The sequence below is a fragment of the Sus scrofa genome, chromosome 15 (genome assembly GCF_054392235.1).
Source record: "Sus scrofa isolate SSC_HxYL_T2T_F1_AM1 chromosome 15, Sscrofa_HxYL_maternal_Yorkshire_Landrace_v2.0, whole genome shotgun sequence".
Taxonomy (NCBI): domain Eukaryota; kingdom Metazoa; phylum Chordata; class Mammalia; order Artiodactyla; family Suidae; genus Sus; species Sus scrofa.
The window spans coordinates 75,682,215-75,697,101 of record NC_139397.1 but is presented as its reverse complement, the minus strand read 5'-3'; the positions used below and the strand labels follow the sequence as shown (position 1 = coordinate 75,697,101).

Here is a 14,887-nt window from a genome sequence, read left to right as displayed (position 1 = left end):
CCCCTTTATTTTTTTAACTAGAAAGAATAAAAATACTCATTCATTGCTTTTTTTCTCACGCTCTTCCAAAAATGCCAACGTTTTACAAAGCTGCAAAATCTCTATTACATAGAAATCTTCCTGTTACAACTACCAATTGTAAAAATCAAATTGGAAAGATGGAAACATTGTATTTCACTCTGACATAACTTTAACTTGAAATTAATGTAATTAAGAAGTTAATGTGTCTCAGTATTCCTATCAGTAAGATATAAGAATATTTCTCAAATATCAGAATGTCCACCTTCACTGTATCTTTGCTATTTTAAATACAAAAAACAGGGTAGAGTATAAGTTGACTTATAAGTAATATTTATAAAGTAAAACTGCATTAAGCATGCTCCTAAACAATGCTCATGGTAAATCCCCAACTGTTTTAAGAGGTGACTACCACATTATCACAAAAGCAATACTGCAGCATGGATTCCTACTAGTTCCTTGTATAAGGAGACACTACATTTCCAGGTACTTTGGCAGATTCTCACATACATGGAGTATCAAACCTCTCATATATTTGAAGCAATAAGGAAACCCATAAATTATTTAAGGTAAATGATTCAGTTTGCAGATCAATTTATAGACCCCAAATATTTTAAGCTGGTACAGCTGTTCTTTATATTAAAAGAGAAAACTTTTCACTTGTTAAAACTACACAAAAGTATTCACCCACAAGTGACTTCATGCCCTAGTTTACTTTCAGGTAAGAAGGTTGAAAAATGTCACCCTTTAGAAACTCTAAACTCATTTCTTCAATTCTTCAGTACCCCTTAAAGACCTGTACAGAAGGGCAAATTCAAGCAACAAATGATTTAAAAAGACACAGGGGACTCATGTTTCAACATCCCTTTTACTAGTTTTTCAATTCCCATTACTAAAAAGACTAAGTAAAACAAACAAACAAACATTCAACTAAGTGAAACATTCAACTTCTGGTATGTAGGCTTATCAAGGTAGTAGGTGACTTCAAAACCTACAGTCAGTGCCATGCTAATCAATCAACTAACAAACTAGCAAGCATACTTACTAGTTTTCCTCCACTGTGCTAGAGTCTGCATATCTGAGAGATCTGGTCCCTCTCTAGATACAGCAAGCCGGAATTAATTTATACCAGTAGTACTGTGTTTCCTTTGGAAAAGCTTTCTTTTCTTTTCCCCAAACCTGATCTGAGACACAGTGCCTCTACTTAAGCAAGCAGCTTAAGCCTTAGATTAGGATAAGCATCACAGAAATAGTGGATTGGAAGCATTTATTTAAACAAGCAAGAGCAGCCAGGGAAAATTCTCAATGGAGCTGAAGGTGGGCAGGGCCATAAGACAGAGATGTGAAACCTTGGTTTGTAGTGAATGGTGCAGAGGCATGCATGCTTCTTATGTTCAAAGCCCTCCTTGGGCTATGAAAATTCTCCAAATCTATCTACCTGTGAAGTCACTGAACAGGGTTTCCATATTAAGGTTGTAATTCTGCAGAAGAGGAGGAGTTTGCAGAGATTAGGGAAAAGGAAAGAGTAGTAATGCAATGGAAAAGTCAAGATGAAGAAAAAGGAAGGATGGGTGAAGGCAAAGTGAATAATCTAGGAAGGTGAGAGATTCAAAGTAAGTCACCAATAGGTTGATCTTACTTTTCAATATTCTCAAACCAGCAGGTTTCTCTAACACTAGAGGGCATGAACGGAAACACACACACACACATACACACACACACGCGCGCGCGCGCGCGCACACACACGCACAGGAGCACAGGAGTCCGGGTGGGATGAGGGAAGCAACGCTGAGTAAAAGCAGCCTTTACATACAGCTGAAGATCCTGGGATACCAAAAATTTCAGGGGGCTGGCAGGAGACGGCAAGTGTCTTTAGCTCTGCAAATAAAATCAATATACTGTATTTCTGGGAAGAGTGACCCCTATCTCTCCCAGGGAAACTGCTCAAGGATTAAGTGTTATGACAGTTTAAAGCAGGCAATCCCCAATGTTCTTCGCCTCCATTAATAACACCTTTGCCTCAAGAAAGCTCCCACCCTTTCCAGGTTAGTTTTCCCAGGATCCCAAAGCTTCTGTGTTTATCTGCCCACTGCCTCCTCCTGAGGCTGCATGTAAAGGCTGGAGATGTTTGCTCTCCACCTGGAAATTCAACTGATGCTAGTCAAAGAACAGGGAAAGGGGAGGGACGCCTGCAGCTTTTTCTGTCCAAACCAGTCAGCCTCCCTGCGCCCGGGTTCGAGTTCGCGGCAACACAACACTCTCGGATCCAGGGAGAGAAGGCTGCCTTTGCGCCCCTCAGCCAGCCTGCGGAACCCACTACAGTCCAAACAAGAGCGGACTGCCTCCATCCCCATGTCCCCTCTGACCGGGCTCTGGGCAGGGGTGTCTCTGTACCTGGAAGTGCTCAGAACGTGGACCAGGGCGTGCTCTGGCCAAGGAGTCTTGGGATCTGAGAGCTGGTGTCCCGGAGGACAAGGCAGGAGAGATGAAAGAGGGAGACACAGACAGGCAGCAAGGTGGTGAAACACAGAGAAAAGATAGAGCAACGTGGAGAGACAGAGGAAGAGACAGAATAACAGGGGCACAGGGACACCCCAATAGAAACGGAGAAAGAGAATAAAAAAAAAGAAAAAAAGAAAATAGACCCAGGCGGGTGCGAGGAGCCACAGAGAGTCAGAGAAAGAAACTGAGTCAGAAACACATTCTGAGATTGAGAGGCAAAGGGAAGCAAAAAAAGAGGAAGGCAACCGTTGAGTGAGAGACACTGGAGACCCAGTGCGTTTCCGATGTCAGGCAGACAGCGTAGAAGCGCCCGCGCAACACAGCCTCCGGTAGCCCGCTGCTGATGGGAGAAAGTTGCCTGGGCCGTTAAGGCCGAGCTACCCCCGCCGCCGAGAGCCGCCAGGGCACAGAGGGTGGCCAGCGCCCACCCCCCCCCCCCCCCAGCTCGGTCGGGTAGCAGTGAAAGCAGGCTACAGGGCGGGAGGCGGCAGAAAGTTCCGCGCCTCGCGGTCCACCCTCTGCACCTGCAGCGGCAGGCGAGTGAGCTGCCAGCGCCCTGGAGGCCGCCTTACCGGGTTCTCTGATCTCCGGGACCCGTCCGGGGCACTCCGCCCTCGTCTCTGCCAAAGGATGAGGGACTTTGCGGCGCCCACCCGGGCACCCCGGCCGCCCTGAGAAGACTTGCCTCCCACAATCATAGAAAGAAGGGAAGCTAGAGAGGGACAGAGACCTGCTATCGTGGTCAGAGATCCCACGAAGAGGGAAGGGCGATCCACTCGCGGAATTCAGCCAGTCAGGTGCCTGCCGGGTGCGCCGAGTGCCGGGTGCGCCGAGCCCGCGCTCACCTGGAACCCGCGCTGGCCCGCGAGCGCCGCGCGCAGCCCAGCTTCCCGCCCGCGCCTCTCTCTTCACACTTCCCCGCAAGCTGAGCAAGCCGGCTCCGGCCTGGACCAGCCCCGGAGAGGCGACCTCATAGCGCAGCGGCGGGCTGGAGGGCTCCGCGAGCGCGGCGAGAGCCGGCACCCAGGCCGAGGAGGCACAGAAGACAGAGCGAGGGTTCCTAGCACATTGTCATCTCGGCAGAGCCGCCGCCGCCGCCGCCTGGTCACTTCGCCCCCGGCCCCCGCCCCCTCCCACCCCGGCCCGCTCCCTCCCAGCCCCTCCTCCTCGCGCGGTCCCTCCTCCTCCCGTAGCCCCAGCCAGGAGGCCTCTCACTGGGCTAGTATCATTTACGTAACCAGCACCCCCAGCCCTCCTCCCTCCCCGCTCCCGCTCCTCCCCAGGCTGGGGGGGTGCGCACCGAGCGCGCTCCAGCTGCTCCTGGAGCTGCCGCTCCTGCGATGTGCCCAAGTCCCGCGATACTTGGCAGTCGTGGTCCCCAAGAGCAACCTGGGGTCGACTCCTCTCCCCCATGAGCGCCCACGACCCCTAGCCGCCGCGGAGCCGCACAGTGCAAAAACGGGTTTGCGTGCACAGTATTGGCCCAGTGCGCCAGAGATGGTCTTTAAAAGGTCTTGGGGGGTTGGCGGGGAGGTGGGAGGGGGGAGCTGGTATCCAGGACTGCCCTGGGGAAAGCTCTAGCAATCGCATTCCCCGCTCTTGGCTCTCCAGTGGTGGGAAGCTGCGGGGAGCTTGATGTTTAGGTGCCCTGAAGAAGAAAGAGCAGATGACAGAGTTTGGCTTCTTGTCTGTTACTGTTCCTTTACCCTGGCAGGATCCTAGTGTTCTGGCTAGGGACAGCTGCTGCCACTGAAAGCACTATAAGAGACTTGGGGATGCAAAGTGTTTCTTTGTGCTCTTAAATTTTTTACGGAGCGGTAAAGAAAAAAAGTGGGACTTTGAATTCCTTTCTCAGGAAGAAAGGCCTTACACACACACACACACACCCCCATCTGAAGGCTTCCATTTCAGAGTAAAGTTAATGTGTAGCATAGTACGTAGTCCATGATATTAAATGAGTTAAAATATAGGTAAGGATTTTAAAACAGTGAGTGGCACAAGGCACAAACTTAAGATTCAGATAGTATTAGTATCCTAAGATTTGGGACCTCTCCCACCACCAATATGTGGGAAGAACTCTTCTACGAAATTGGGATTGCTGAGTTCAAGTCTCTCCTTTGCCATTTAGTCACTTCTGGCTCTTGGTTAGTTTTGGTTCTTCACTTTATTCAGTTTCAGTTTTCTTATTTGTAAGAGGGGATAACATAGGGTCCTATCCTCCTCTCACAGTGTCACTTCGTGTTGTTTTAGCTCTCTCTTCTTAGCTTATGTGGTAGTACTGGGGAAGAATATGAGAACTACTCCAAAAATATTAAGAACCATGTTTTCAAACATGTTATTAATTATAATCTAGTATGTCCATCATATTCTTGATTATATTCATGAAAGGCAAGTTTTGGAGATGTTATCTTTATTACTTTTCATGAATCACTTATCTAAATTGGTATAATAACTATATTTAATTTTCCCACCTACACTGTTCATCCTGCCCACCCACCCCTACCCCCATCAATCAGGGAGCCTCTCCCAGAGGTGCTTCTGTGCATGTGTGAAGACACAGGGTGCCACCCATAACACCAAGGAAAGTAGACTTTTTTTTTCTATTCCTTGCTCTTGAGTTCCAGTTTTGTATGCCATACATGTTTTCTGTATTGCATACTGAGAAAAGATATGGACCAACATGAAAAAGACTGAGCTTCTGATCCTGGTACAGTCACTTACTAGTCAAACGTCCTTGGTAAACATTAGCCCTCATTCTTCAGCTCTGAAAAAAAAAGATTATCAATACCATTTGACAATCTTTGCTGAGATTTTACCTTTAGCTAAAGCAAGAATTGTGAGTGAAACTAGTTGGCAAAAGTCACTCATGTAGTTATCTATGTAGTCCCAAAGTATCTCCTTGGAAATTATTAGCTTTTGCTGTATAATGCACCACCCCCTAACTTAATGGCTTAAAACAATAAACTCCTATAATTTCTCAAGGTTTTCTGTGTGGTCAGGGTGGTTTTCTGCTCTGGCAGACTCAATTTGGACTGGGTGGCTAGGATGGCCTTGCTCACTTGTCTACTGGTTAGCAAGCTGATTGGAGGCAGGGCTCTGCTGGGATGGTTCATCTTTGCTTAGGCTGGTCTGTCATAATTCAGTAGGCTAATCCTGTCTTTTTGTGTACTGATAGTTGCAGGATTCCAAAAAGCAACAATGGAGTGCAAACTCCAGTGTAGAACATTTTTCAAAGTTCTGCTGATACACATTTACCCAAGGAAGTTACATGGCTGAGTCCCAATTTGGAAGGTGAAATAATACACTCCATGTCTTGCTGGGAGAAACTGCAAAATCACATTGCAAAGAGGAATGCAAATATAAGGGGGAAGCACTTGAGGCCATTTGGGTACTTCACAGATTCTTAATTACAAGTGAATAAAAAAAATTACTTTCAGTGAATAAATCTGGTGGGCATCATCTTAACCAAGTGACCAAGACGAAAATCACCAAAAATGGGATTAGGTGACATCATGGGCCTCATGATGTAATGCACTAAGAAGTACACAGTATAATTTATTTAGCATTATAGACCAAAGAAAAAGATAACAATCAACTATAATCATGAGAAAGCAAATGACAAAACCTAAATTAAGAGAAACTCCACAAGATATTTTCATATATATCACTGTCATCAAAGTCAAAGAAACTCTGATGAACCATTTCAAACTAGAGGCTATTAAAGATACATAACTACTAAATGCAACATGTAATGCAATGTAAATTGAACACTCAACTGGAAAGAATACATATTTATAAAGAACATTGGTGCAATTGGCAAAATATGAACAAACTCTACAATATCTCTTCTATAGACCTTTTATCTATGTTACATTACAGCTATTTCTGTATCAATATTAAATGTCCTCGTTTTGATAATTTTACTGTAATTACTATAATGAAATATTTTGGAGGAAAAAAGCATAGTATCTGTTATTTGTTCACAATGATTCAGAAATGACTATAGGGAGAATTATTTTTAACAGTTGTTAAATTTGGGGGTGAGGAATATAAGGGATTTTTAATTTTTATTCTTTTTTTTTTTTTTTTGCTTTTTAGGGTTGCACCCACTGCATATGGATTTTCCCAGGCTAGGGGTCGAATAGGAGCCTACACCACAGCCACAGCAACACAGGGATCCGAGCCATGTTTGTGACCTACACCATAGCTCACAGGAACACCAGATCCCCAACTTACTGAGCAAGACTAGGGATTGAACTCACATCCTCATGGATGCTAGTCAGATTCTTTTCCACTGTGCCACTACAGGAACTCCCTATAGGGGAATTCTTTGTCATGATTTTACATTTTTGTTTGAATTTATTTTTTTGATTGAGAGGAGAAATAGTATGCTTATCTCACAAGAAGGTTAAATGCAATATGATGTGAATGAATGTTGGAAGTAATAAAAATTTGTATTGTACTTTTTTTTTCAAATAGGAATCTAAAAATTTATCTTTAACCCACAGGATTTGTTTAGATAATGGGGATGACCAACATTGTACAATTAATCAATTACCAGGCATAGAGTGACTTAGATGGAGAATTTACTAAAGACTAAATATTAAGTTTAGCATATACAAATGCCCATCCTGTGGTTAACCTAGAAGACGTGTGTGTGTGTGTGTGTGTGTGTGTGTGTGTATAAAATGTTGAAATTAAGTTGTCAGGTTTGGGCAAATTATTAGCAGTGAAGAAGGAAAAATGTGTTAAATAGCATAGAGAGTTTAATATTAGATGAGTAGGAGAAAGGAGATGCCTAACAGTTTCTCTATTAAGAGAAACAGAAAGCAAGAATTTTATTTTCTAAAGTGAAAACTTTAATGATACTTCATTTTAAATTATGATACTTCAGTGTTTCTGATTTCTTTTAAGAAATAGTCTAAAATTCCTAACATGTCCTACAAGACGTTTATAATCTGGGCTCTGCTTACCTCCTGAGTACACCATGCAACATGAATAGCACAGTGAGCAAAAAAGACAAAGACTGCTTTCATGAATGCTAGACTTTATTGTGCTATGTTCTAAACAAATAAGCAAGTATGTACTCAAATCAGGTGGTAATAAAGTCTCAGATGAAAACTGTAACAGGTAACAGGCTAAGAGCTGAGGTTTCAAATTAGCTAGCCACAAATGATTTATATATATCCCATGATATGTTGAACATCTCACCAATCAGGAGTGGCCAAGTGGATTGGCCTCAAGTTGTAAGGGTCCATAGCCAGGTGGCTTGGTCATAAGAAACTTGTTCAGGACTTTTTGGAGACTTGATTAAGCAAATGGTATCTGAGTGTGTCCTTCATCCTTCTGGTGCATAAATAACAAGGTGGCTACTTCTGGACATCTGCTTTAGCATTCAGCTTCAGATAACTGACAAGGGCTCATATAATAGTTTGAGGATTTTTTTTCTTTCTTTCTTTTTCTTTTTCTTTTTTTTTTTTTGTCTTTTTAGGGCTGGACCTGCAGTACATGGAGGTTCTCAGGGTAGGGGTCTAATCAGAGCTGCTGCAGCTGCTGGCTTACACCAAAGCAACAGCAATACCAGATTCACCACATCTGCAACCAACACTCCAGCTCATGGTAATGCCAGATCCTTAACCCACTGAGTGAGGCCAGGGATTGAACATGCATCCTCATGGATACTAGTCAGATTTGTTTCCACTGAGCCATGATGGGAACTCCTGGGGATTTTTTTTCACAGTTTTTTTTCCACAGCAAAAGAATATCACATGAAGTTCAAAGTGTAACCCGTTGCAGATGGGGGAGTTAGGAAGTTGGGCAGAAACTTCTAGTGAGCATAGTTCCAGTTAAATAACCCAAAGCTCCAGCAACATAAATATCAGAAAAATCCTACTGTATGTGATGCTGATATGCTATTTTATTGTAGCCATATCAGCTGCAGGTTGGCTATCCTAATAATGCTTGGGCATTCTTCAAACTCACATTTTATAATTTTTTGATTTTTGATACACATTTTGAATAGATTTGAAATTCCTTTATATCCACAAATATTCAAAATAACAATTATTAATGAAAAAAATAGAGCTTATATATTTTAAATACCACTTTAACTGATATAAATATGTGGTCATGAAAATAAATGTTTAAAATCTTTTTACCTACTTGTGCAAACAAATCTTCCCACATTCGATGATGATCAACTCTTATATCATCATTGAAAATGTCCTGAACAGGGAATATTATACCAATTTCAAGAATAAAATTTACTATTATAAAGTTGATTTCATGGAGGCAAGACCTCATTAAAATATTTTCAAAGATTTTGTTTGGAAGTCAAACAATTCAATAGATACTACCTTTTTATATATATTATTTTTTCTAATAATAACTTAATAATTTGAAGAAAATGTAATTTATTTTTAACCAAGTTCTATACTTATACACTGATATTTGTTCTAGTTATTCTCATGATGCTTAAACTCTCTATCCTTTTTAGCACCTAACACAATTGAAAACTTACAGTTTTCCATATTTGTTTGATTAATACCTGTTTTCTCCAATATACAATAGAATACACCAGGGGAAAGTATGGGTTTATAAGGTGGCAGCAGGAGTGGAGGAAATTGTTGTAGCTGCACTCCATGCAGGGTGCCTGTTATAGAGTAAACTTTTGTTGTTAATGAATAAATTAATCAAATCACCTGTTAATCAATAGCTATGCCTCTCTCTTTTTTATGTTCCCTTTCTCCAGTAGATTTTTCCTCTCATTGTTCTGGATTCTTAACTGGGCAGTAATCATTAGTGCCAAAGAATAAAATGAAACAACAATTTTTTAGCCCACAGTGACCTTTCAGCACCATGGAGAGAGACAAAGGCATATCTCCTAACTAAATTTGTGGTTTTGACAGCATGAAATATTGCTATTATTTTATTTAACATACATTTACAGGGATAGGTGAATAGACAGAAAGTAGGACAATGTGGAAAAGATTAACTAAGCAACTATTCAACATTCATGAAAAGAGAAAAGTAAATAGATGGAAGGCAGGACAATGTGAACAAGCATTGGCATTTAATTAAGGGAATATGGTCTTGCTGTCATTTAACCTCTCTGTATCTCCATTAAATCAAAAGGCAAATATGAAGTAAAATGTTAAGTGCCAACAGAATTCAAAGCCTGAAGTAATTACATATTCACAACCTCAAGAGTTTTTCACTTATACATACCATGTGGACATATCCTTTCTTAGACAATAAATCCCTGGAAAGCAGGGACTGTATCACTAAGGACTAAGTGCAATGTCTGGCACATAAAGAATACCAGTCAGATATTCATTAAATATATGTACTAAATTACATCTCCATGTCAATAATATTTCACTTGCTTATTAAACTTCAGGAATAATCCATTATATTGGCAAAACTATTTTCATATAATCTCTTTAAAATTTGAATATAATGCTTATGAAGAACAACTACATATCAGGTAAACTTTATTAATTTTCATACTTCAAAGCTATATTTTAAACATCACCCTTTTGCAATGAATGCTTTTCCAATGTGTTTCAATCATTTGAGGCTTCAATCATAACTCTGGCATATTAATGTAATAACCATAGAATTTTTAGCCAACAAATAGCTACCCTAGCTCTTTACTTCATCCATACACAAAGGTAGGAGGTGTTGTCTTACAGAGTTAAAGATAGTTATAAGAAAGAAAAAAGAAAAGAACTTTAAAAAAAGATATTTTAAATTAAAAAAGAATTTTAAAATTAAAAAAACAAACAAACAAACTTCTTTTGGCCACACCCACAGCATAAGGAAGTTTCCAGACCAAGGACTGAATCTGAGCCATGGCGTGGCAACTTGCCAGATTCTTATCTCACTGCATCACAGTGGGAATCCTAAAATTTAAATATTTTTAAGTTTAAATATTAAAAAATTCCATGAATCATATTAGGTTTTCTTAGCTTCATTTTTCTTCAGCTATCCCATTCAAAGCAAAGTATTTATATTGGTACGCAATGCACAAAACAAAAATTATGTGTACTGGACAAGAAAATTTTAAATAGGCAACTCATAAATTATTCAATGTTTAACAGGAAACATTAAGTAGAAAGTAGCAAGTAAAGTGCCACAAATTTTCATCCTGAACTCTATCTAAATATCAGGTTAGCATCTAGATAAAAAGAAGATAATCTGGTTCATTTTAATCCATCTGTGTTGCCAAATTTATGTGAAGAGGCAATTGCTTCAACATCAAATGACAAAAGGATGACTACCATTTAGTGAGAAAGGTGGCTACAATTTACCAAGAGGAACTCATGAAACTTAAATAAAGATATACTTCAGTTTATTCTGAAAGATTAGTAGTTTATATTATACAACAGATTAAATATAAAAAGTGAACATGTTATGATTTTTTATTAATTAGCCTGAAATGCATAATAATCCATTAAGTCAGAAATATGTCATTGAAGTATACCAATTTTCAAGGATACTTCAATTACATTATGACATATAGAGAGGAAATATCTCTCTATATATAGTTGCTTCAAAAATATAAAACATTTTACAAATGTAAGTTATAATAATCAGTATAGAAGTAAAATTTAGCAGATTAAAAATAAGAAAAATTATGGAGCATTTAAACAATAGGTCCCACAAATAAAACTTAATAGACGGTATTAAGGAAGCCATGTTAGGGTGGATAAGCAATGATGTTTTGATGTATATTGCCTTGGAACAATCATCAGAATCATACAAAAGCAGTCAATTTTATTAGCCAAAAATAATGATAGACTCCAAGAATTTCATAAACTTGAGAATTGACCTTTTACTATTTATATTCTGATGGTAACAACTACTCCTTTGTAAAGAAAACAGAATTTAAGTATTTAAGTATATCTTTACTCCAAGAATATATGAAAGAATTCTCAAAATTTTTTCATACTTTCAGGTTAATCAATTTGACATCTTTTTTTTTCTGTTTCTCTGAACAAAACATCATTTTTTATGTATGTATGTGTGTGTATGTGTGTATATGGGTGTGTGAATCTATGAATTGCAGTACAATTAATTTTTATGACATGAGTTCCCAGAGTTATCTAAGTGTGTAATTCTGCTATTCAGCTAATCAGCTTTTTTTTTTTTTTTTTTTTTTTTGGTCTTTTGTCTTTTAGGGCTGCACCCATTGCATATGGAGATTCCCAGGCTAGGGGTTGAATTGGAACTATAGCCACCAGCCTACACCACAGCCACAGCAACACCAGATCCAAGCCATATCTGTGCCCAACACTCCAGCTCGTGGCAATGCCGGATCCTTAACCCAATGAGGGAGGCCAGGGATCCAATCTGCATCCTCATGGGTGCTAGTCAGATTCATTTCCACTGAGCCATGATGGGAACTCTGAAAAATCAGCTTTTAGAGCTACCTCGCATTAAACATACAATGGACTAAAGTATGACTTTCACGGATACTTCAATATTCAATGACGAACATTTTCAGAGTGTTTAAAAATTTAAAACTGAAAATACTACTTCCTTCCTCACAAATCTGCACACTATGTGATCTGTCAGTAGCTAGATTTTAAACATTGATATGAAAACCTGGTGTCGTGGCTTCTAGAAGCCCATTAAAGAAAGGAAAGAACAGTAAAGGTTTACTGTTGTAGAAGCAGCTTTTCAAAAGTGGTGCTTCTGCTTCCATTTTAATCATGAACAAAATAGTAATAAAGAAAAAAATCACAATCATATTTACTCATCAACCTATGCCAAATTGTGTGTGTGTGTTTTCACCTATATATCATCTTCCTTCTCAGGCTTGGGAGGCCACAATCAGATTTTAGACTTTAAAACAAAACAGATGTGGAGTCTATGTTCTCACAACTAGTGATGAGGTAACCTTAGGCAAGTTACTTTTTTGATGAAATAAGTATACACTATGTGTCTAAGTAAAACTTTTAAGACTCAAATGATTCAGTATATATAACTGGCTCCTACTAGGTAGACAATAAGTGATACTATTTCTAAGTTCCCTGTAAACACTATTGTTACCAATTTTCAAATACAATGCAGGCTTAGGGGGAATCCTAGATTTCATGCTTCCTACTATGGGAACAACGTAGGAGTAGGAATCAAGGTGATCAATACTGTTTGAGTACACATCAGAAATTCTATCACTGCTCTTCCCCCACCTCAAATCTCTAAACTCAAAAACGGCTCTAACCTAGAATCATAATAAACATTTGTACTATGAATACTCACCAAGACCTAATTCCTACCTTTACCATTTGCACAAGCATGGGCAAGCATCATACAATCATACTTGAGTATACACAGGTATACAGATTCTCACTTTAAAATGTAAGCTCTGTGGACCTTGTCCACTCTGGTCATAGAAACAGCCCAGTAAACAGAACTGAGTGCCTGCTATTTAATAAAGACTCAATAAATAGCATGCATCACCACATAGGCCTATATTCTTCTTTCTCTGATATGGCATACCAGAAGAAAATGGGCTTTTTATCAGTCTCTTCCTAATCAACCTTTTTAATGGCCCCTAATTAGCCAATGAATGTTCATCTGTGAAGGAAGATCATCTCGCCAACAACCACCTACTGAATTCTCCATAATTTTGTGCATAGAAGAAAAGGATAGAAGCCAACCAATTTAGGACCAAGTAAAGAGCAAATAACTTTATCCCATATTCCTTGTTTGACCTGAAGTTTGCATAGCTACTCGTAGCAAGTACAGAGATGTCTTACACGGGCTAAGATGTGAAAATGTAGGCAGCTTTTAAGAAGGAACAGGAACAGAGGCATGATTTGTTCATCAGGATGCAAAGCATTTTGAAAATAATTCCAACATTGAGCAAATTTAGAACTTTTCTTTACAAAGTATTATGGAAGCTAACTTTCATTTTAGCATAGCAATTTGCCTTTTGACAGCCCAATTTCCAGAGTTTCAGAAGAAAGTATACAATTCTTGAATAAAGTCATATATTCACATGCAATTTATTTACCCCCCTTCTGAGAAGTGGATTATCTAGGACTCCTTTTCCCCCTTTTTAATCTATCTTTTAACTATTGAGTTTTTGGTACTCAGTGCCAGTGGAAAGATGAGCCAATTTTAAACACATGAATTATGAACTCCACTGTGACAAACCATCCTACAGAACTATCTGAACTGAATTCTAAGCCAATTTATTCTGTTAATATTGAAAAATACTTCAGCATTTACTACAAGGATTTTCAAAATCTTCTATTAGAAAATTTAGAAATAATAATTTTTAGATTTTAAAATGTATTCATACTTTTAAATAGAAATTAAGGTAGATATGTCAATAACATTTGGAAAGCATTCCCCAATTTGCATTTTATAGTCATTATCTGTGGTTCACAGCCAATCTATATGGTTGCTTTTCTTCTATTATTAAGTAATAGTTGAATAGCATTATATTCATCTTTTTCCTTTGTCAGTTATTAATCTTTCATATTTTGAGATAAATATCAAAGACAAAATATTGTCAAAAATAGTTCTATGGGTCTAAAAGAACACTGGTCAGGGATTTCTTGTTTTGGCTCAGCAGTAATGAACCTTAGTATCCATGAAGATGCAGGTTGGATTCCTGGCCTCTCTCAGTGGCACTGCCATTAGCTGTGGTGTAGGTCACAGATGCAGCTTGGATCTGGCGTTGCTGTAGCTGTGGTGTAGGCTGGCAGCTGCAGTTCCCATTCAACTCCTAGCCGTGGAACTTCCATATGCCTCAAGTACAGTACTAAAAAAAGATGAAAACAAACAAAAAAGAACACTAGTCAGTTTCCTATTTGTTTCTTCTATTAAGGGATATATTCCTTTAATAGTATGTCATATTTCAAGATTAAATAAGAAATGAAATCTAATACCAAAAAGTGTGGAATAAGTAAGGAAAGACACTAATCAAGAACCTGGTGGAGACTCATCTGTTTATAAAGAATAGATCTAGCTACTGAGAGCAGTCATGAGAGTTACAAGCAATATTCCAGTGACACATGACTCCAGCAATAAATCTGTGGATATGGGTTTTGTATATGTGTCTTTACATATTAAAAAAGAAATTAATCCAATATTAGAAAATTGCAATATTTTTCACTAAAAATCTTGGTACATAGCTTGTCTTAAAAATTAGAAGATCTAGAAAAATTGAACTTAGCTAAATGCAAATTGGAACTACTTCACTGGACCAAGCAGCTGTCATTTTTCACATGGATTATTAAAAGAGCTTCCTCTTTCCATCCTTGCCTTCCATGGCTCTACTATCAACAAAGCAGCTGAACTCATACCGTTAAATCTAAGTCAGATTACATCACTATTCTGCTCAAAACTC

At 39.1% G+C, this 14,887-nt stretch overlaps 1 protein-coding gene across 8 annotated transcripts in view; it reads right to left on the bottom strand.

Annotated features, from left to right (window-relative positions):
• The window catches only part of GALNT13 (polypeptide N-acetylgalactosaminyltransferase 13), a 594,089-nt gene extending 590,726 nt beyond the window's left edge, over positions 1-3,363 (bottom strand). For 6 of the 8 annotated variants that reach the window (XR_014829014.1, XR_014829013.1, XM_021076289.2 and 3 more), the window contains exon 1: positions 3,251-3,363. The gene's annotated coding sequence lies outside the window, so the exon portion shown is untranslated. Of the gene's footprint in view, positions 1-2,412; positions 2,457-3,092; positions 3,209-3,250 lie in introns of those variants that run through there. The other 2 variants (XM_084998569.1, XM_084998570.1) reach the window with 2 other exon arrangements.
• Between the last annotated feature and the right edge of the window lie 11,524 nt (positions 3,364-14,887).